The sequence below is a fragment of the Corvus moneduloides genome, chromosome 7, assembly GCF_009650955.1.
Source record: "Corvus moneduloides isolate bCorMon1 chromosome 7, bCorMon1.pri, whole genome shotgun sequence".
Classification (NCBI taxonomy): domain Eukaryota; kingdom Metazoa; phylum Chordata; class Aves; order Passeriformes; family Corvidae; genus Corvus; species Corvus moneduloides.
Window position 1 is genome coordinate 32,825,823 of NC_045482.1, and position 20,941 is coordinate 32,846,763.

Genomic DNA, 20,941 nt, shown 5'->3' on the forward strand with positions numbered 1-20,941 from the left:
TAGCTTACAGACCAAATGGCCTGCTCAGGATGTTGCAATGTGCTAAGATAACACCTTAAATAGTTATTTGCAGGTTACTGGCTGTTACAAAGATAAGTCAATGTAGCCCAGTGATAGAGCATTTAAAAGAGAAAGGCTTTTTGTATCAACTTTTAGGATGTGTTTGCCAGCACATTTACCCTGTGAGTTGAGAGGAATGAGTATTTTCATAATATTGGAAAATCTATTCCTCTGTCTCTGCCTATCTTTTTCTCATCATTAGATTTGACTAAACAGTAAAGAAATCCATTCATCTGTGGTAGTGTCAGTAAAGTGGTCTCTGTTTTCCTCTCTGCTGGTACTACAGTGCTGTTTCAAGATCATTTACATTCTTCTCAGAGTTGTAAGTGATCTTTTTGGCAGCTTTGTGCATTTACATTAACTGCTGGATTGTAATAATTTTCAAATGGATTGTCTGAAAGTAGAGGTTTTGGGTACACATTTATAGATGAGTATTCCTGTCTGGGTTTATTTTATGTCTTGTACATTTACCTAACTAATATGAATGTGGCTCTAGCAAGAAACTTGTTAGATCAAAATGCAGAGCTTTCACTGTCACCATTCTAGAGATGGACAATATTGCCTACTGAATTTCCTCTCTGATTCTGGAAACCATTTGGATTTAGGAGGCTATTTAGGAGGTATTTTTTAGAGATTTTTTTTTAATGTTTGAGGAAGAAGAAAGGAAGCCTTGATGTTTACATTTATATTGTATACATTTCTATTGTTTATAATGTGTTTGTATTGTTGAAACACAGGAGAACTAACAAATAGGAACCTAATGTTTTTGAGTGGACCTTGGAAGTTTGACTTAACTGCCCTGTAGATCTTATCCCTGTTATTCAGATAATGTTTGACAAATATATGGACATTTTATTGTACCTATGTGGTGTTTTCAATTTGTATTAATGTCCATCTAATGTGTAAAGGAGCTTTTATTTGCTACACAGCAAGATTTTCTGCTAGAAGGAACATTTTTTTTCTCTTCCATCCATCCAACTATGAGTGGCAAAGAGATTTGTGAATGCTAAGTTTTATGTGACATTTTAGAGAACAGTTACCAAAGTGGACCAGTTTCTGCTTGTTTTTGGAAGACCATTTCATTAAATGACAGTACTTCAGTTTAAACCATGTGTTCTAAGAACTGGCTTGTGTTCCCAGCACTGCAGGGGGAAAGCTCAATGTGCATGCTTGAGAACACACCGAAGAGCACACGTTGGGGAATTCCAGGACTGCTGAAAATTTAAGAAGAAGGTAGAAGGTATTTAACATAATTACATAGCTTCAGATTGTATAGACCTTGCACAGTTCAGACAAGTGCAAAATTACCTCACCAGGCTTGCTCCTTTTTTTATTTAATTGATTTGAAAAGTTGGAGAGGGACTGGATTTCTTAAACTGAGGAAGTTCAGAAAACTGTGGTAGGCAGGTGAGGTAAATAACCTTCTGATATGCTTCAGACTGAAAAATATAAGATTAAATCCATGACAACGCAAATATAATCTCATTTTTGAGTTACATAAGACTGTTTAAAGTAGGTCATTAGTATTGGGGAAAAACATGTTTTAATTTTCTAGGCTTTTCTTTTTTCCTCCCCTTCCCTTCCCACACTAGAGGGAATGCTTTCCTCTAGGGACAAAGATAGAATAAAGCTAAAAATATCACTTGTCTACTTTATTCTCCATCATGTTGTTTCAGTGGTAATCACTTGTTTGAGATTCACCTTCAGAGATTCTGCCTGACATATGGTGATGTGCATAATGAATATATGCAAACATATAGCAGTTTCAAATTCATTCTTTATTGCACTTAGGTTTTAAGTTCACAAGTTGCTGTAATAATTAAAGAGATTTGGTAAGCATTAATCTATGCACTTATGGGAAATTTCACCTTAATTATTTACTAGTTGCATGAGATGGAAAAAAACTAATTTAAGACCTGGCTTGAGAGTTTGGCTTTTCTTGTTTCCTAACTTCAAATGATATACAAACAGATTAAGTTTCTCTTTTTTGAAAGTACCACCATTTTCAGGGGAGAATAAGAAGTTGGTTGTTTGAGAAGTGTGGCCTGTGTGGCTTAGTTAGGGATTTTGGTTGGTGTTCAGTTTGGGGTTTTTGGGGTGTTGTTTTGTTTTGGGTTGTGGGGGTTTTTTTGGAATGGGGTGGGGAAGGTTTTATTGTTTGGGTTTTTTTCAGCTAAAAAGAAATCTTGGATAGAAAGTGAATGGCTTCTTCAGCAGCCCCTTAGAACTGAGACATACAAAGGGAAGTACACCTAGGTGTTCTCTAGACATCCAAAAATGTAAACTTTAAAAACCTAGTTCTCTCAAAAAAAAATTTTTATACTGTGTTTTGGGTAACTGGGGAAAGGACCAAAATGTTCACTTTCCCATTCATAATGGGAACCATGTGATGGTGATGAGCAAGAACAACTGCTGCAAATCATGTTGAAGCTGTAGCTCTTCCTTTGGTACTCCTGACTGTCAGAATTGTCATAATTGGTTACCAACAATGGGAGTTGCATCCACAAAATCCAGCTTGCAGCTTCTGATGATAATTTGCTTTGAATTCCCATTCAGTAGCTAAGTCCTGTGGGAACCCAGAATGCAGAGAATATTTCTCTGCCTGTTTTGAAGGGGTTTTACCCCCCTGGACAGTACTAGTTTTGGCCTTTGTCCATGGGAAAATTTGCCTAGCCTCTGGGAAGAATTTGAATCTACAATGGTGTGAACTAGGTGATAGAATACTATGTGAGATTATCACAGGGTGAAAAATTTAGAGTTTTTAGGTCTATTTGCATAGTAAATAGATAAAAGTAGAAAACCTCAAAATGGAGGAGAAGTTGTAGTTAAAAGCTTCTTCCTCCTTCTTCACTAACTCCATATTTTGCAGCAATAGTGGTTTGGGATGATTGGATAAAGAATTCCACAGTTCCTGTCTACAGGATTTAGGAACTTGTTGGACATTGGTAAAAAAGTGAAAATATCTTGCGTTTTAAGTTTCACTGGGTAATTTACCTTTAAAAAGGCTGTGAGATCTTGATAAGTTGTCTTCTTGCTGCATTCCCTGCTCTGTGCTATGTCTAGGCCACGCCAGTGGCTTGTACTCCTTAGATAAGAATTAATAAACACCTATCTGGAGACTGAGAAGCCATGAAGTCCCATTCGCCTCCTTTTCTCTCCTGGCAAAAATCTGAACGTCTCCCCCATCAGGGAAGACAACAGTTAGTAACGCAGACAGCGTTAAAGTCCTATTAATCCAGCCTCTTGTTCTTCCCATGTTTAGATTCTTTATAGGAGTTGACAGTAAAATTTTTCAGTTCAGGCTGAAAATTACATGTTGGCAAATAAACAGGTAACCATTATAGCACATCAAATCAGCATTTATTCAAGCTTTGTGCGGAGCCTTTGATCAAGTACTTGATAGTAAGTCATTATGTCAGTGTGCTAAACCAGAAGAAGACAACAGGATGATTGTAGGAGAGATTCCTGCAATCTTGATGGAAGGGCCAGTCTATGCATCTTGAACTATGCTAATCAAAATAGCAAGACCAGATTTGTAGCTGAAATAGCAAATTAATTATCGCCCTACTTACTTTGCAGTAATGTCTAGGGGACACGGAGGTTAATTTCATGGGCAGATGTGCAGGGGCAATGACTTCTGGTTGGAGAAGTAGAAGTCTGCTGGCACAGATGGATTCAGAATAGCTCTTGTCTTCCTCACTTGTGCCTGTCACACTGAGATTTAAGCCATGCATACTGAATCACGTCCCATTTCATTTCCGTTTGTCAAATTACAAAACCATTTTCCCTGTCACTCTCTCCTCTATTTTGACTTCACTGCAATAGTTTCTCTTACATGGCTGCATGAGTGCATGAGCACTTTTCTGTTTTCTAAATTATTCTTCGTGATCAGAAAGAGACTAAAAATTTGCTCGTACTATGTTGTAAAGCACTATTCTGAAGTAAGAACAAGAAAGAGAAAGCTTTGAATGAGTTACAAGCAGTAATGGTTCCCTGATATTGGTTGTGCTGTAGAATATTGGGGTGCATGGAGAAAGGGAAAAGAAGGGATGAAAGCACATCTTAATTTGAGTTTAGGAAGCTCAGGTCCTTCCATAGTCAATAGAGAGGATGAGGCTTTTGGGGCTGCTGCTTTGAATCACTCCCTAAAAGGGGGAGAAGGGCTAAGCTAAACATCTCTTTGCTACCAAAAGATACAATTTCTCCTTTTCATTTTCACCAGCTCTGATACGCACCTGACCCATCTGTTAGACAGCTTGGTTTGTGAAACAAGCAGAAAGCTAATGTAAGAAAAAGGCTTCTTTTGTTTTCATGATGTGAATCAGCTCATCAAGGGATCTGTTGATCTGGCATGTGCAGCACAAAGGGGGGTGTGAGACTTCGTGCCTTGGAGCAGTAGGATAAGTGGGGTGAGATTAGGCTGTTCCTCAGCGTGAGCTGTTGGCTCAGCTCAGCTGTCTGCTGTGCCTGGACCCTCTCCTGTGGGTCCAGAGGCTTCCAAGGGCCCCAGATGTCTTCACTGACTACAGAGTGACAAAACAACCCACAGCTTCCTTTTCTGCTCTGGTGGCAACAGTGGCTGCTGTTGTCATCTTTCAATGTTAGCTTTTCCTTCCTCTTCTTTTCTCCTGTGTAATCTTGATTTTTTTTTTTTCTTTTTTTTTTAATTTGAAATCAGGAAATATAGTAGTTTTAGTAAATCTTTATACCTTGTTAGGTATATCATGAGGAAGTAAATGGTGGGAGGGTTTCTGTGGCAAATAAAGCTAACTTTACCTCCTCAACTGTAAGTAAGGTATATCCGGAATTTTTGCTTTATGGTTATGCTCGAGAACAACACACTTAAAATATACAGCTGGGTGAGAGTGTCCTGCTATACCTGTAGCCAGGTCAGAGTTCAGTGCCCAGTCTGGTGAAGCTCCCTTTCACTTGTACCACATCTGGGTTCTTTGCCTTTTGGCAAGCAGTCAAAACTTGATTTAGCCCTTTGCAGGCTTTAAGTGCTGCGCTTAGACATTGTAGCTCAAAAGACTGTCCAGTGTATGGTGTGAAATTAATCAAAAGGAAACAAAATTAATGACCTGCTGTGGTGCCATCCATCACAATATCACTCAGCAGGTGTGAAATTAACTTGCCTTGACTGTGGATTAAATTGAATGGCGTGACGTGAACCTACAGGAACTCTTTCCGTTAGTTCTGGGGAGCAAGTGTTTTTAAAGATTCCAGCTTAATGAACTGCTTATGCCATGCACTGGATAGTCTTACGATCATTTACCAGCATGAGTTTAGATTATGCTCCCTAAGAAGATCAAGTATTACTGTATCAGTAAAAATTGTTAAAGGCAGGCCACAGAAATGTGGTTTTAATTTCTGTAATTACTGTGCACCAGATGGTGGATGTATACTTTTTCCAGCATAAGTACTTTAGCTCAAATATACGCAGTTGTGATCTTTATTTACAATTCATCAGATTTTAACCTAGGTGATAACAATTCCATCGTTATGGCCCATTATGAGACCTTCAAAGAAGTATGGAGACAAAACCTCACTGTTGTTTATTATGGTTACAAAAAAACCTTTCTTCTTCGGTTTGTTTGGCTATTTTTTTCTCCCAGATTTTAGTAACAGTGATAGCAAAAATACCCACTAATATTCACTACCCACTAACTTTGTTTTGGAATAAGTTATCTAATAGTAGAATATGTACTTATAACATTTGATGTAAATCCTAGTTAATTTAAGAGCAATACTATAAAGATGCAAAATATGTTACAGGTTACTAACAGCTTGAGAGAAATGAGGAAAATTAAGGAAATGTATTTCCCAATTTGGATCTAAAGATATTCTGCCAAATATTTTATTCTCTTCACTCCTATTTGCTTATGTATATGCACTTTTTCCTCCATAGTTGCTCTGATAATTGTTTTTCAAAGGAGCTATTATCATTGTTGTGGAAGCTCTCTGACTTCTGAGTTCTTAGTGGATTTTTGCTGAATATGTCCAGAACATCGTCCTCTAAAATGTTCAGAGTCATTGCAGCCCTTTGGAGAATGCCCAGTGGCATTTTTTGCCCTTAGCAGAAAATGAGTCACATATGGGCTTGTTGGGAGTTTTTTGGGTTTTTTTTTTCTTCTTATCTGCCCACCCTCCCCTTTAAATTCTGAATACATGTTTCCAAGAGTTAAGGAATTTGCATGTTTGTGATCAGGAGGAGGACTTAGTTATGACTTGCATGGCAGCTTTCTTTGAAGTAGGACTGGCGTGCAGCCATTAATACATTTTCAGGATGAGGTGTCCACAGTATATTGGCACATACTTGATAACCTGATCTTTATAAGTTGATTCATTTGACATCTTATTAAGGGCTGTCTGTGCTTTGTATAAGTAGTACTGTTTTGTTTAAATATTGTTGATAAGAAAAGTGTTAGGCTGGTGAGAGTGAATTAATTCTTTACAGTTGTTGAAACAAAATACTGTGGATTTTGTGTCAGAAGATAATTCTGACATTAACATTAGTAAAATGGTTTTGATTCATAACAAACATGGTATAACTACAGAGAAATGTTAGAGTTGTTCTAGTTCCAGTACTGTGTCACTGGCAGTACTTTCTTCAAGGATAAGTAGTAGCTGTAGGATGTTCTAGAACTGAAGAGCTCTGTAGTCCTCATTTGGGTAGAGCTGACAAGATATTTCAGAAGTTTCTTCTTTCCTTGAAAAGAAACATCAGTTTTGGTACCCATTTCAAAATGAGGAAGTAAGCAATTAATGGAGGCCTAATTCTTTGTAACATTATAAACATTAACAAAGTCGTCCATCAAGCTTTCAACAGAGAACAAGGTTAGGTGGTTACTGTGTCAGTCATATTTCAGCTGGGGCTTTGAACTGCTTTCTTTCCTGCATTAGGAAATTATTATTTTGATATGAGTGTAAAGAAATTTACTCTTAAGGCTTAGATTGGAACACAATGCTCTTTCAACCTTCTTTATATTGAAATCAACCCAGGGATACTGTGTTCAAACCCAGGGACACTGTGTTCAATTGTCTGCCTGCAGTTTGGGTTTTACATTACTGGCTTTATTTAATTGTACTCCTCTCTGCCTCTTGTTGATGGCTTTTATAGTTGCTTAAGCTTTTTAAATTAATTTGTAGCTCTAGGGGAGATGGGGAGAGAAGAGGAAAAGATACAAGTTTACCTTCTTTTGTGGAACTTCTGGTTTTTGAAGACAAGTGACAAGCCAAGCAGGAGTGGTCTATGACAGCTGTGGCAGCAAGAAAATTTAACTGTCCTAGCAAACCTTTTTGTCAGCTCACTTTGGTAGAAAAAAAGGCCTTTCATGCCTGTTTTTCGTGACAGGCTGTGTAAGTTGGGTCACATAGCTCTTCTGCTGGGCCTTGCATTCAAACTGAATTTGTGTTGGCTGGTTTTGCTTTTGCTTTATGCTCTCATAGCTGTAAGATCCTATCACAAGAGAGCATGAAGTTAAGGTTTCTTCACTGCAGGGTTTGATTGTTTTTTATGCATCACTGCTAGACTGTGGTATGAGGAGAACTCAGATTTCTCTACTTTGCCTGTAGCAAGAATATGCAAACTTGCTTTGTCAGAGTTAAGCAGTGTGATGTTACATGCCTGTGAGATGGGTTCCTGAGAAGTATTTGGATTTGGCTGAAAATGACTGAGAACTGCAGCTAAAATTAGCAGAGATGGTCCACAGCAAATAAACTGATCCAAGGGAGAGAAAACAAGAACAAAGTCAAACAAACAAACAAACCCCCTGCTTGTTCGATGCCATTTGCACAACTGTTATTGTGATACAAATGTCTGTGCCTACAGAGCACTGTTCACGTGCCAGATTATGCTGACTTTACTTTCTGATGGGCTCAGAGCACATGAGGAAGTGGAGATTTTGTCTACTAGCAAGGATGAAGCAGCAGCTACTGGTTAAATCATTGGGCAGTGTTTGGTTGTTGGGGTTGTTTTAGTGTTTTTTGGATGTGGGGTTTTTTGGAGCTTTTTTGGGTGGTTCAGTGTGAGGAGTGAAAACTTTTCTTGGCTTTTCACATGACATTTTCTATTTTTTCTCAAACTGCAGTTGATAAATGTCCCTTCCCAAAGGAATTGCTGTAGACCTGTGATTGTCATTGTAACTCAGCCAGGGATAGACAGAAACTTGTTATATAAGAAGTCAAAAAAGATGATATTTAATAAGAGGTTTATTCTACATGGCAAGAATTTAAACTATTGTTTAATTAGCAGGCAAACCACTTACTTTGCCCTCTAGTTCGTTATGTGTTATGTGGGTTTATGACACTGATTCATATAGCTTATTACAGCTCATAAATGTCACCATAAAATTAGTCAAAATAAGAGCATTAAAGTGCCTTGCTGCCATTAGCTACCCAGTTGGTTTGGCTTTGGTGACAAGTTTGTAGATAAGGCGTGAATTTTAGAGTTGAAAATGTCATAGGACTTGAGTACCACGCTGCTTCTCATTATGGAAAGAGCCTCTATCTGAAAGTTGTAGATGAAACTTATTTTCTGGTCATAGCTACTCCTTGCCTCTCCTTGTCAGCAGTGTCAGTCAGTGAACTGCACCAAGGTTAAAAGCCATTAAAAATTGTGATAATTGTCAGTAAGTCAGTGATGCCACTTCTGAGAACACAGTACCAGTGACATGCTTTCATTGGATATTTGTGGTTTTGCCCAAATGGCAGTCAGTCAAGATGTGGAGCTTAACAATGTGAGCTGAGGTGGCCACTTCTTTAACAGTGCAGCTAATGACTTCCAGATGCAAATTATTGTAATATGGTCAAATACTTTACGTGGATCCTGGAGTCTGCATCTTAGAAGACTGTTGTCATTGTGAAAAGGAAACCATGCTGTAGGACAGAAAGTGATTTTATTGTGTGGCTTTACATCAATAAACTTCAAAAATTGTCATATATTATATACTGTTTATTATTTTTTGCATATAGAAAATAAGATGTGGGAATGTACAGGGATAGTAGTCCACTGTAGTGACAGAAGAGCTGTCACCTGATCCCAGACCATTCTAAGCAAACTAAAGCAGCCTGTCAGCTTTTTTTTTTGTTTGCTTAATGGGGTGCATTTAGAGATGTATAAGTGACTGAAGATAAACTTTATAATGTGTATTTTTTTAAACTGTCACATTAGACTAGAATGTCACTTTTAGTCTCTGTTCAGAGGCAGATCTCCTCTGTTTTTAATAATTTATGTTGAAATTGTGTGAAAGATTTAAAATGTCACAGCTCTGAAATAAGAAGATTGATACTACTCTAGTGTGATCTGATTTGGATTCTGACCTAATTTCTTTTAGTTAGTGATTGGTATAGGACTTGTGGGGTGCACAAGCTTATGACTTTTGGAGATTACTGACTGATATTTTTAGGTTACCAGCTAATCCTGTTTAGGTATAGGATTTTCATCTGAAAACTGGCAGGTCTTTAAATTCTTCCTGTTGTACTTTAGAATGACAACTGGAAATTGTACAGAAAAAGCAATGTATTGCTTATTTCACACTGTCTTGTGCTGTGGCTTTCTGCTACATGATTTTCTGTGTGCACAAGTTTAAAAAAATGCTAGTTTTCTTTAATATTTAAACAAAAGTAAAATCTTCCATTGAAGCTTAGTTTTGCACATGCTCTAAAAGAGTTATGGGAAAGCATTGTGTACACATTGCCCCAAAAATCTTCTGAGCCTTTCAGTCTGGATTTTCCTTATGTTGCCTTGTAGCTGTTTGCAAAGCAGCCAGACTATAGCTAAACTAACAAATGCAAATTCACACTTCCGTTTGCTTATTCAACAACTGTGCTCCATATACAAACACTCTCTTCCAGATGTTTTTCTCCTTGTTAGCCGTACCTTTCATGTGCTTCTAGTATTGCAGAGAGAGCCTTGTTCTTCAATCCCACACTTAGGGAGGGGTTGCCATCTGCTGTGTGTGTCTGTTTGGAAGGTAAGCATTTTGTCACCTGTTCCTGCAGATTGAGACCATAATGCTTTGCCAGCCTTATATATGAGGTTGCCTTTGTGAATTTTATTCAACTTTGTGAAAAGTGTAAGGAAGCAGAAAAATAAAGGCCATTGTAGCTTGAATGTTGGAATGTTATATGGAGGATTTTACCTCCTGTAGCTGTTTTGTTTCCTTTTTCTATGCCCTTTACGATGGGAAAGGAAGCCATACGGAGGTAGAGAAATGAGAATTTGTACTAAAAGTGTGAAGTGTATGAGTAATGCCATGTTGTTTTGACAATGCTGATTAAACTGTGTGGGTTTTGTTGCTGGCTTGGCATGCTAATATTAATAGGCTTTGCCCATTTCAGTGAAAGGACACATATTGGACTGAGCTTGATGTAAACGTCTGTGGGTCCCCCTGCCCCAAGTTTTACTGCCTCAAAAGAGCTGCTGCAATGCATACTCTGTGTACTGAAACCTCTTCCATTCCCATTGCACAAAGAATTCCCCTAGTGGCTTGGTGAGGTCTTCATCTCAATGGAAAGAGAGCTGAAGTGAAAGGGAGGGGAGTAGGAGGATGTCACATTCACATGGGAGATGTCATGCCTGCTATGACATCCCTGCATCCTAGAATCCAGTTAGAGTCATGCTCCTGTCTTCTGAAGGCAGAAAAGGTGCAGCTCTGGTTTCACTGTTAGCAGTGAAAGACAGCAGCCAGGTCCCAGGAGCTCTCCCACACAAATCAAGACAAATTTTGCAGGGCATTTTTCCCTGTGCTGCCTTCTACAGCAACTCTTGAGAGTTATTGAGGGTGTGTTTAGGGAAGAAACCGATTCAGCTGCTGTTCTCAAACAGCTGTTGGGGTAGAGGGAGCATTATCTCCCACTGAGGCCTTATGTGCCTCTTTTGTCCCTTAAGAACTGTCTTAACAACTGTCCACATCTGCTTCCTTTTCTTCCTTTTCCCTCCTACTTCCTCTCCAGTTCCTCTATATCATTTGTTGGGGTTTTTTTGGTTTTTTTACTCCCACAATATAGAAATAAATAATATCAAATATCTGCAGAACTTAATTGACTTGTGTTTTTTAAATCTGAAAAAGCTGAAATTGTAGAGATTTGGTAAACTTAATAATTTGTATGCAGCTGATCTGAATATTGTATAAATCACACAGAGCTTCAGCTTTCTGCTATTTAGTTACCTGGCAGCAGTCACATGGAAGAGACAATGCTGCCTAGATACTCAAGTTGTTTGGATAATTAATTTATTTTATTTTTAATCACACAACTCAGATTTTGTGGTATCAAAAGGAGGCTGTTTGTGGGAATGGTTTTGACTTAATTTGTATGTGTATGCATGGGATTGAGCACATTCATTACACTAGGGCAGACTTGTATCTGATTTAAGAGGTGCTAGTCAAGTTTTATTCACTTTCAGCAAATTCCTGAGGAGTGCATATGTACATGGATACTTGGTAAGCAGGCGTTTTAAAGCAGAACTTTGAAGTCTTACTCATAAGGTGACTCAGAAAAACCAGAATCCTTTTCTGAGGATGAAGGTACCTGGAGGAAGGTACTACTGAAAAGAGCCAGTGGGAAGATCTTTAGAATGGGACATGAAATTCGGTGAACTGTATTCTGGTGTTGCCATGACTTAAATATGAGAATTGACCAAGCTTGTCTTTAATCACTTAGGATGAAAGCAGAGGCTTTTCACACACTTGCTTAGTGATATTTTGCAATGTATTCTGGGCCTGTCTGGGAAACAGAATGGGCTTGATAGTAACCTGCATAAAATTTAATTGATAAAATGCTGTAATTATGGAAAGCTGTTGAGTCTATAGCTATCCTTTCTTTCATACTGGAGATCCAGTTCTTTCAAAGCATTTTCAAAAGACTTGTATCATTTACTCAGATAAAGGCAGCCAAGGTTTGTGCCAAAATACATTTACTTGCATGTTAGAAATTGTGATGATGACGGAATGCTTATTGCTTGGAGGAAAAAAAAAGGTTTTGCAAGATTTTAATGGTTTTTTTTCTAGTAAATGGTTGCAAGAATTGTAGCATTGGCTCCAAAATTCTTTATCTGTATGGGTTGTTTGTAAAAGCCAACTGTGCATAAATCAAGTAAGATGCTTGGAATAGATATTTGAAGTGTGAAATGTATTAATTTATTCTTTGAAGTTTTAGAAAGCCTTTAAGAGCCTATACAATGTGCTAGCTTGGTACCTTGGACTGCGTCTCCAATGTGTATGTTCTCATTTGGTTGACTTTTACTGCTGTTGTTGTTACTAGCTCTGAGTTTTACATATAAACTAATGTGGATGCTCTTCTTTGGTATTTACAACTGTGTTGAAAATATTTCACTTACAGCAGATCAAGATGGGCAAATGTAGGCTTATGGTAGTAATAGTACAATTCCTCAAGTAAGTGTGAGATGCATTAAAATACCTTGTTTTATTTAAAACACCTTCACAGTTAACAACACAGTTGAAACTGTAAATTGTCCTTAACCCCTCATTCTACGCTTAGCATTTTATGTTATTCTGTATTTCAGGTACCATATCTATGTGAAGAATAGTATTTAGTTTTTCACAGATGATGCCATGTTAACAGGAATATTAACTGAATTGCTTCTACAGCGTTTATGGATACTTCTTGAATTCCCATGTGAATGTGTGCCACTTTGGGTGGTGTGTCTGGTTTGAAATATTCAGGTTTGAGTGGTTTTCAACTCTGTCAAAATAAGTTGCCTTAACTCTTGACTGGAGAAGCTATGCCTGTTAAGGGACTGGAGCATCTGGTATGGGAGGAGAGGCTGAGAGAGCTGGGACTGTCCAGCACAGAGAAGAGAAGCTTTGGGGAGATCTTATTAGTTTTTATAAACATCAGATTGGAGGGTGTAAAGAAAACAGGGACAGACTCCTCTTGGTGGTGCTCCATGAAAAGGCGAGCTGCTTTAAGATAATATTTAAAGATAAATTTTCTCTATGTGTTTCTTTTGTATTCCAGATACATGTCTGTGTCAGTGAGTACTATCACAAACCTTGTAGTCTTTATTTGAATTACTTGAACTGTGTGATGGCTTTAATTAAAAAATTATTAATCTCTTGCAAAACCAAATAAAAACTTTACATCAGTGGAGAAAAACATGTGATCTGAATAGAAAACCAGAATACAGATAAAAGGCCTTCTTATATTTTAATAGTAAATATCAAAGTAGAAGTATCGAATGTGTGCTGGGTGAGATTTGTGTGAGGGTGGCTCAGTGTGTCAGTAGACTAAGGCAATTAAATACTTAGGAGGGGCAAGGGGAGGTCAACTGCCATTTTAAAAGCTGGATATGAAATCTTACACTGTCAAAAGTAGTCTTGAATTTATACAAACTACCACTTAACAGGTGTTGGAAAACAAGGACACTTTTTGTCATGAGAAACAACCTGTCCATGTCCAGTCAAATGAATGATTTTTGAAGATGTTGAAAGTAGGTTTTGGGTTTTTTTCCCAATCTTATTTTTCAAAAACAGAAATTGAAAAAGTTGCTCAGTCACTTTGCAAGGCTGTAACAATGGGTCATTGCCAGGCACTGCAGCAGGGGTTAAGGATGATGGAGAGATCAGGCACAATGCTGAAAACAGAAATGTAAAGAGAGAAATGCTGAATTTGGGTCAAACTTTTTCTTTTACCTCTTCAAAGGAGTACTTTGTTAATGATCTTTTATAAAAAGACACTCGAGTGCATTCAGTGAGTAGCTTCTTCTCAAGCATTGTCACTGTAACCACTCAGTGTATTATGTTTTATTTTCCTAAGTGAAACTATCTGCTACTTTCACTATTTAATAAAAAAAAAAGAAACAAAAATGCATGAGTAGAAGTGATTTTAGAGTAGTTTTCATTTTCTCAGTATGGGAAATGAATGCACTTTGAGTAACATCATTGAGAAGGATTTCTGAGTGATAGAAATTATGCCCTCTTAAAGTGCTGCGAGCCATGATGATTTTTTTTGTAACTGACAAGTTCACCTCTAAACCATGTCCCTTAGAGCCATATCCATGTGACTTCTCCATCCCTGAGGAATGGTGGCTCCCCCACTTTCCTGGGCAGCCTGTGCCAGTGCTTGACAACCCTGTCAGTGAAAACCCATTCACCTGCTTCCACTGTTAACTAAATCTACTTCAGTTTGCAAAGGATAAAAGGATTTCCAAGGTTTGTCTTCTCATCTTTTTCTCCTTACCTTGACTGCAGCCTGTGCTAGGTCCCTGTGGGCTGTCACTGTGCTGTCAGCTGTGCAATGCTGATGAGTCTTAAGGAAGCACAGCAGCAGTCCCTGCCTGCTGCAGCCTCTGCAGGGTCCTTACCAGGCTTGTCCTGTGTTCAAGAAGGCCACGTTTCTCAGCAATGTGAACTCCAGGAACAATAATAAATTCCCTTGCAAGGGGCCCAGCATTTTGGTGCAAAAGTCCTGGCTGTGATATCTGTATTTATTGAATTTATTAAGAATCTGCAGGACCTGAGGAAGTTATAACACTGTTAGGTCTTCAGGTTTGAGTGACTGACCCAGACAAACTCTTCCTGAACTAACTGGACACAGAAATGTGCAGTATTCCTAAACTCTGCTGTCCCATCTGTCCATGGGTTAAATGAGTCCTGGCCTGGAAGGTCAGTCTGTCCTGCCTATGAGCCACATTTTTATTCCATCTGTTAATATGAATGTTCTGAAGATGATGCCAAAAAGAGTTTACTAAATATATACAATTTTTATGGGAATAGATAGTCCTTGAACTGATAAAGTTTTTTTCTGAATACCACAATTAAACAGATTTTGACCAGCCTCTCAAAAGACAAGTGCTGGAAAATGACTTCACATATGTATCTATATATCTCTATATCTATCTTTCCTTTCTCTTCAGATTCTTCTTCATTCATGATGTTAGTCTATTTTGCTATATAATATACTGTATATTGGTTTTATTAATACATAGTATCTATTATGAAGGTATTTATATTCATAACATATAAAAATATAAAATGCATTACTATAAAAATACCTTAAATCCAGGTGCTAAACTGATACAATATAAAAAGCAGAGCTGTAAACTTTGATTTCTTGTCATGAGGAAAATTGGGAATATGGAAAGCTTAAAATATGAGTCTCAATTTTTTCCATGTTTAAGCAAATCTCAGAGTAGCTGAAAAGATAACTTCCAGTAACAGTTTTCAATCTCAAAATTTTCTTGTTCTCATGAATTCTTGTTACAGCTGTGATTTATATTTCCAAATGTAGCAAGTATAATATTCCAAATCCTAAAGCATTTTTTTTTATTTCCCTCCCTCTTTAACACATTAAGGGTGCAGGGAGGGAGAACAAAAAAAAGATGGTGCTGAAAAATTCCAGCCTCACTCCTACTCTTTTATAAATTGCTGTTAGTATTCCTGTCTCCATGTGTGAGCCCGAGGTCTAAGCTTGAGGTTTAAACTATAAACAGAGATGAGATAATTTTGTACAGGAATAAATGTGCCCAGATGGAGATAATCAGAAGTGACTTAAATGTGTGGGCTTTTCTGGAGGTGCCAAAAGCCCACCACACCACGCTGACGTTGATGGGGACTACAGGTGTGAATTATGCTCAGCCATACCCCGAGTCTGCTTTGTAGAAGGTGTTCAGACACCTACAGGAGTACCCAGGAGTGTCTCATTAAGGGCTGTGGGAGTTGGGTATTTGGGCATGTTCATAAATCTCTTAGATGCCTCTTTGCATATTTATTGAGATTTCTTTAAAATTCTTGCTGTGCTGTTGACAGTTGCTGTAATTAAAGTGACTTCTTCTTTTCTTTTTTTTTTTTTTTTTGTTTTTTCAGAGCTTGCCTTATAGTTCTCAGTTAATTAAAAGAAATCCTAATGTTGTGGGATCAAGGGTAGAAACAACAAAAATTTTCAAGGACAGTACTTTGCATAACATGAAGGATTTCTCTAGGATTCTTTAACCTGTTGGATACATTAAAATTCAGGAAGAGGACCTTTTGTGCTTTAAAATTCTTAATGATAAATGCAAAAAGAAGCCTTTTTAAAATAAAAACAACACTTCTGTAGATACACCTCTGAGACATCTATTCTTTGAAATTTAGAAGGAAAAATATTTTAGAAGCTGTTTACAAATTCTGAGCATTTTTTTATTGACAGTCATCTGGCATGACTGACAAAAACCCCCTTATTTTTCTTTGTGTTACTTCCATTTAAGGCACATTTCTGTAGTAAAGGAAAATGTTGGTATTGGCAGAGATTCAGAATTTTTTCTCACTCCTTAATAGTCATAATGATTAAATGTGGATAGTAACAGAGGTTTTTTTCTTTAAGAAAAAACCCAGTAAATTTGTATTATTTTAGCAGTGACATACTCTTGCATGTAATTCCTATATTGTATAAGCCTGCATTAAGCTAATAAATCAAATTTCATGTTCTTAAAGTAATTTTCGTCTCCATTCCCAGTCTTCCCTAGCCATGATATCAGCCTCTCTTTCCAAATTCTGAATGTGAGAATATCCAAAAAAAAAAAAAAAAAGGGCAAAAAATCCCCGAGTGTGAGTCTTGCAGAGTTTTGACATACTTTCTGTGAAGTATAGCCATTTTCATCCTGTCATGTAGCATAAATGTTTTAACAGGCAAACACACCTCCCCCCTTTCTAATCTCGATTTAGTGTAAAAGGATTTTTCTCTGGCCTTGCTGTGCTGAGAGCTCTCTGAAGTTCTGTGTTGTCCTGTACACACTGGTCTGACCATGTTCTCCTTGCCCATCCTTTGCTCCCCTCCTGCTACCCCACTGAAACGTCATCTTTTCTTTACATTCCCTGTCCCCATCCTCCCCCTCCAGCAGGGTTTACTTCCTACCTCCCCCGGGGCCACGTTCTGCCCACGGTAGGTTTGCCTGTAGACAGACTCTGTGAAAAGCATCTTTTTGCTTTCTGCCTTGTTCCTTCCTAGAGCAGTTGAGAAATCTCCCTTTCATCTCAGCAAAGCCTCACCATTCTCAGATCTCTTCAGAAAACTCTGCTTTGCTGTGATGACTACAGGACAAAAAGGAAATGAGACTCTCTCTCTTGTTGGCAGTACTTCCTGAGGTTTGTTTCTTTGTGTGTCCAGTCCATCCACTCATTCTTCTCTGTTTTTGCATGGCTTGGTTGCCGGGCACAAGACAGATCTTTGTCCTTGCTATCAGAGAGACCAAGGTCTCCTAATCCCTGTGTGGGACTTACTGCAGTGCAAATACCAGTCTGGGGATGTAGGTCTGGCTTTCAAAATCCTTTCTGTATGATAGGAGGTGTTCACTATGTACCCCAGCGAAATCCAACACTTGGCTACAAGGGAGCTGTGGTAATTTTTCTTTCTTTTTTAAATTTCTTTTGTTGTTCTGTACTGTCCAGTTTGATGCATCTAGAATCCGACTTTCCAGGCAGAATACTCATAAGAGTTGCAACCTGACTTGTGAAAAATATGGTCAGAATTGTGGGGCTTTTGTGATCCACAAGAATTGCATTTATATGTTTATATTATTTTGCATATATATGTTACTTGAGCTGTGGTGTGTCCTTGTAATTGCATTTTATATATTGGCTTAAAACCTCTTGAGAATTTAGCTTTTAACAATACTGGACAAGCTTGTTTTCCCCTCCTGCTTTAATTGGAAGCTTAGGTCAAGTGGACATGAATGTATTGTTTGTGTCACTGGAATTTGTAATCAATCTTATCTTCTTGCAAAATTTATTAATTTTATTTTCTTTGAATTCTTTTTTTGTTATAAACAGTACACAAGATAAGGTGTTTTGTTGAAAACTAGGGGTTGCTACATTTTTTCCTTGCCTCAATTCATTCTTTTTTGGGCTAGTTTTTGTTTTACTCTGTTTTAGCTGGTCCCATTTATTTACTTTTCTTGCAAAAATTGCACAACAGGTATTTAATTTAATATTCTTTCCAAACCTGAGCTTCTGAAACTTTCTTGTCATATTGCAATAAAAAAAAAACTTCAGCAAAGGAGGAAGAATAGAAAATGTTAGTGAATATATTTTTGTTTAAAATCTATTTAATTCAGTGAATGACTATTTTTTTGTAGTTATGCAACACTAATTTTAAAAATTAATTCTTGTCAAGGCTCTTGAATAAAAATTGTGGGATGTCTTGGTGCCTTTCTGTTTTTGAAAGGGAAAAACTCTCTGCTGTTGTTCTTTAAAAATGACTTCCTTGGAATTGGCTGAAGTGTGGGGAGGTTTTTGCTAGTGGTTTTGCTGACATTTCTTTAAGTCTTGCTTGCTTGCATTTTTGATCTTCCTGATGTTCATTTGCTTGCAGTGTTTACAATGTCACTTCAGTTTTGCTCATAAAACTTCTTAGGCATTTATCTTTCACCCACTGCTAATGTTAGATCTGGGTTATTTGTAGTTCCTGCTTTGTCCTTCAAAATCCTTTCTTCTCCCTATCTTCTAAAAAGATTGAAAGGTTGACTTTAATGGGGAAAAATGCCAATATACGAGTTTCTTTCATTATCATGCAGTCTGAAAGATGGTTTTCTTCTGTATTTTTGTAAAGCAGATTTTGCAAGAAGTCCTGTATGGGCTTTTTTCTTTAATCTCTATATACACATATGCAATATATGTTGTGTATGTTTGTCAAAAATACATTTATTGATTTTTTTTTTTTGCCCCACTAAATTTATTATTCTAAAGTGATGAAAGTGTTCCTATCTGACTGTTGAAAGTTGCCTCAGAAATGGCTGACCTTCAGGGAAGAATGAGATTTTTTTTTCTACTCAAGTTTTGCCTCTAGTGCATAATAAAAGCTAAATAATGAGAATTGCTGCTTCTATAAACCTATGCCAAGTACCAAGTATTTGGTGGTTTATTCTTTACTTGGATTTGGATTTTGAAATTCCAATGGCATATAAGCAAAGGGGAAGAGGAAAAAGATGAGATATTTAAATCATACTTGATAAAGAAATTTGAAAAATCTGATATGCAGCAAAATCATTCTGTTCTCTAGCAGTATGTGCTTCTTGGTTTGTGCTTATATGAAAATGCAAAAAGGGTGTTATGCAAGGGAGTGTTTCTTTGCTTGACACTCACTACGCAGCCACCTGTTAAAACATGGATGATTCCTAGTGCAAGATCTAAAGCGTGGCTGCTGGTGATGAAGCATGTTTACCAACCTTCAGGAAGCATATTCTGTTGTTAGCAAAGTACAATTTGAAAGCCTGATCAAGTGAATGCATACAAATTTTGGAGGGAGTACATGGGCTGGGAGGTGGTGGTGTGCTAGTAGCAGACACTGAGCTGCCAGCTGACTCCTCTGAAAAACTGCTTAAACAACTCTACACAAGGGTGGGTTTAAAAACATCTCTTCTGGACATCTTCAGATTTCATAGTACCAAAAAAAGCCTCATGGCACTCTTGTGCAATATTTAATGTGACAACACTTGACTAATGTTCCAACCTCACTGTCAATAAATGTAATTAATTATGCGTTGTCAGAACATTGAGAGGAATTTATTCTGAAAATAAATGCGGAGGAACCAGTGGAAATTGCCAAAGTCGATCAAGGATGGTTAGTTCTGTCTCTTCTGTCACCTGTGGTTAGCTGTGTGAGTATATGGTTTTTCTGAGTATCTCTCCTGTGTGACTCAGTGTGTGAAATATGTTAAAGAGGGTGGCTGGTTTGGAACATTTGAAAGTATTGCTCTGAATTGTCACTGACCACATGGGAAGATGTTCAGCAGTTTATTTAAGTAATTAATGGGACCCTAGACCTTGGACTTCTTGAGCTGTAAATGCTTAATATGTCATTTTTACCAAATATTTTCATCATCCTGCATGTAGATCTTGAATATGTTCTTGCAGCATCTGTGGTTTTGTTTCCTGTTACTGTATATCTCTGGAATCCTCTTACTGCCTATGAAGTAACATTAACATAGACCCATAATGTCTTATGCAAAGATGATGTTACATTTTGTCCCTGAGGACTACTGAAAGCTGTAGAAGTTACTATACTCGTGAATGTATATATCTGTAGTGAAATAAACCCTATTTACCAAGGACTGGGTGCTTATGGTTTGAATTGATGCAAGTGCTTGGAAGATAAATTGCATAGAGAGCTTACCCTATGAGAAGTTAATTTTTTGGTGAAGTTGATACATTGATAAGACTAATGGTAATATTGAGGAATAGTTCTGAACGACTTTCCCATTATCTTAAATATTTTATTTAAGGAAGGTGTTGAAATAGGAAGTTCTAGTCACTGTTTGTGACTTTCTCATAACCTAAAAGCTCCACCTGTTTCTCACTCAAGATGAAAGTTTTAGCAGCTGAAGTGTATCAGGAAACAGCGATAACTTTTGACAAGCAAACTGTATTCTCTATCAATAGTTAAAGTCCCATTTGTGTGTGGAAGCTTATTAGTTATGCTTTGCCACTTGCACTTGTAGTCGCCTTTGTGTCTGTTGGCAAATCCCTCGCAATGTTGATTTAGCATTATTTCATGTTCTGTGTTTTCTTGGTCTTGCCTGACCCAGTGTATTCAGCCATTCAGTTTGTGTAGCCCTTGTCTGTCAGGCTGCTCTTTTTAGTACCTTTTCATCTGCTTAACGTTATTTTTCTTTACTCTCTCTTAGACTTGCATTTAAATATTTTCTTGCCTCATTCAGGGCATTTTTTTTTTTCTTCTCCCTTCCTCACCTTTCAGTTTCTTTACCAGCTTAATACTTTGTGTTTCTTACAGTGATTTCCCCACTTGTCAGATTTTCAAGTTTACCTATTGATTTCTCTACAACTTTCTTCTCCTATCTGCTATTTTGAAATTTCATCTGTTACTGCATCAGTGAGATGCTGATGACATTTACAAGTTCTTGTTCATAATTAAAAGGAAGACCTGA

At 37.5% G+C, this 20,941-nt stretch overlaps 1 protein-coding gene across 3 annotated transcripts in view; it reads left to right on the plus strand.

Moving 5' to 3' along the window:
* MGAT5 (alpha-1,6-mannosylglycoprotein 6-beta-N-acetylglucosaminyltransferase) overlaps positions 1 to 20,941 on the plus strand; it is a 116,896-nt gene that overhangs the window by 11,287 nt on the left and 84,668 nt on the right. The window contains exon 2 of one of the 3 annotated variants that reach the window (XM_032114982.1): positions 1,201 to 1,300. The exons of 1 other annotated variant lie outside the window; for it this stretch is intronic. The gene's annotated coding sequence lies outside the window, so the exon portion shown is untranslated. The remainder of the gene's footprint in view (positions 1 to 1,200; positions 1,301 to 20,941) is intronic. One more of the 3 variants, XM_032114983.1, reaches the window with a different exon arrangement.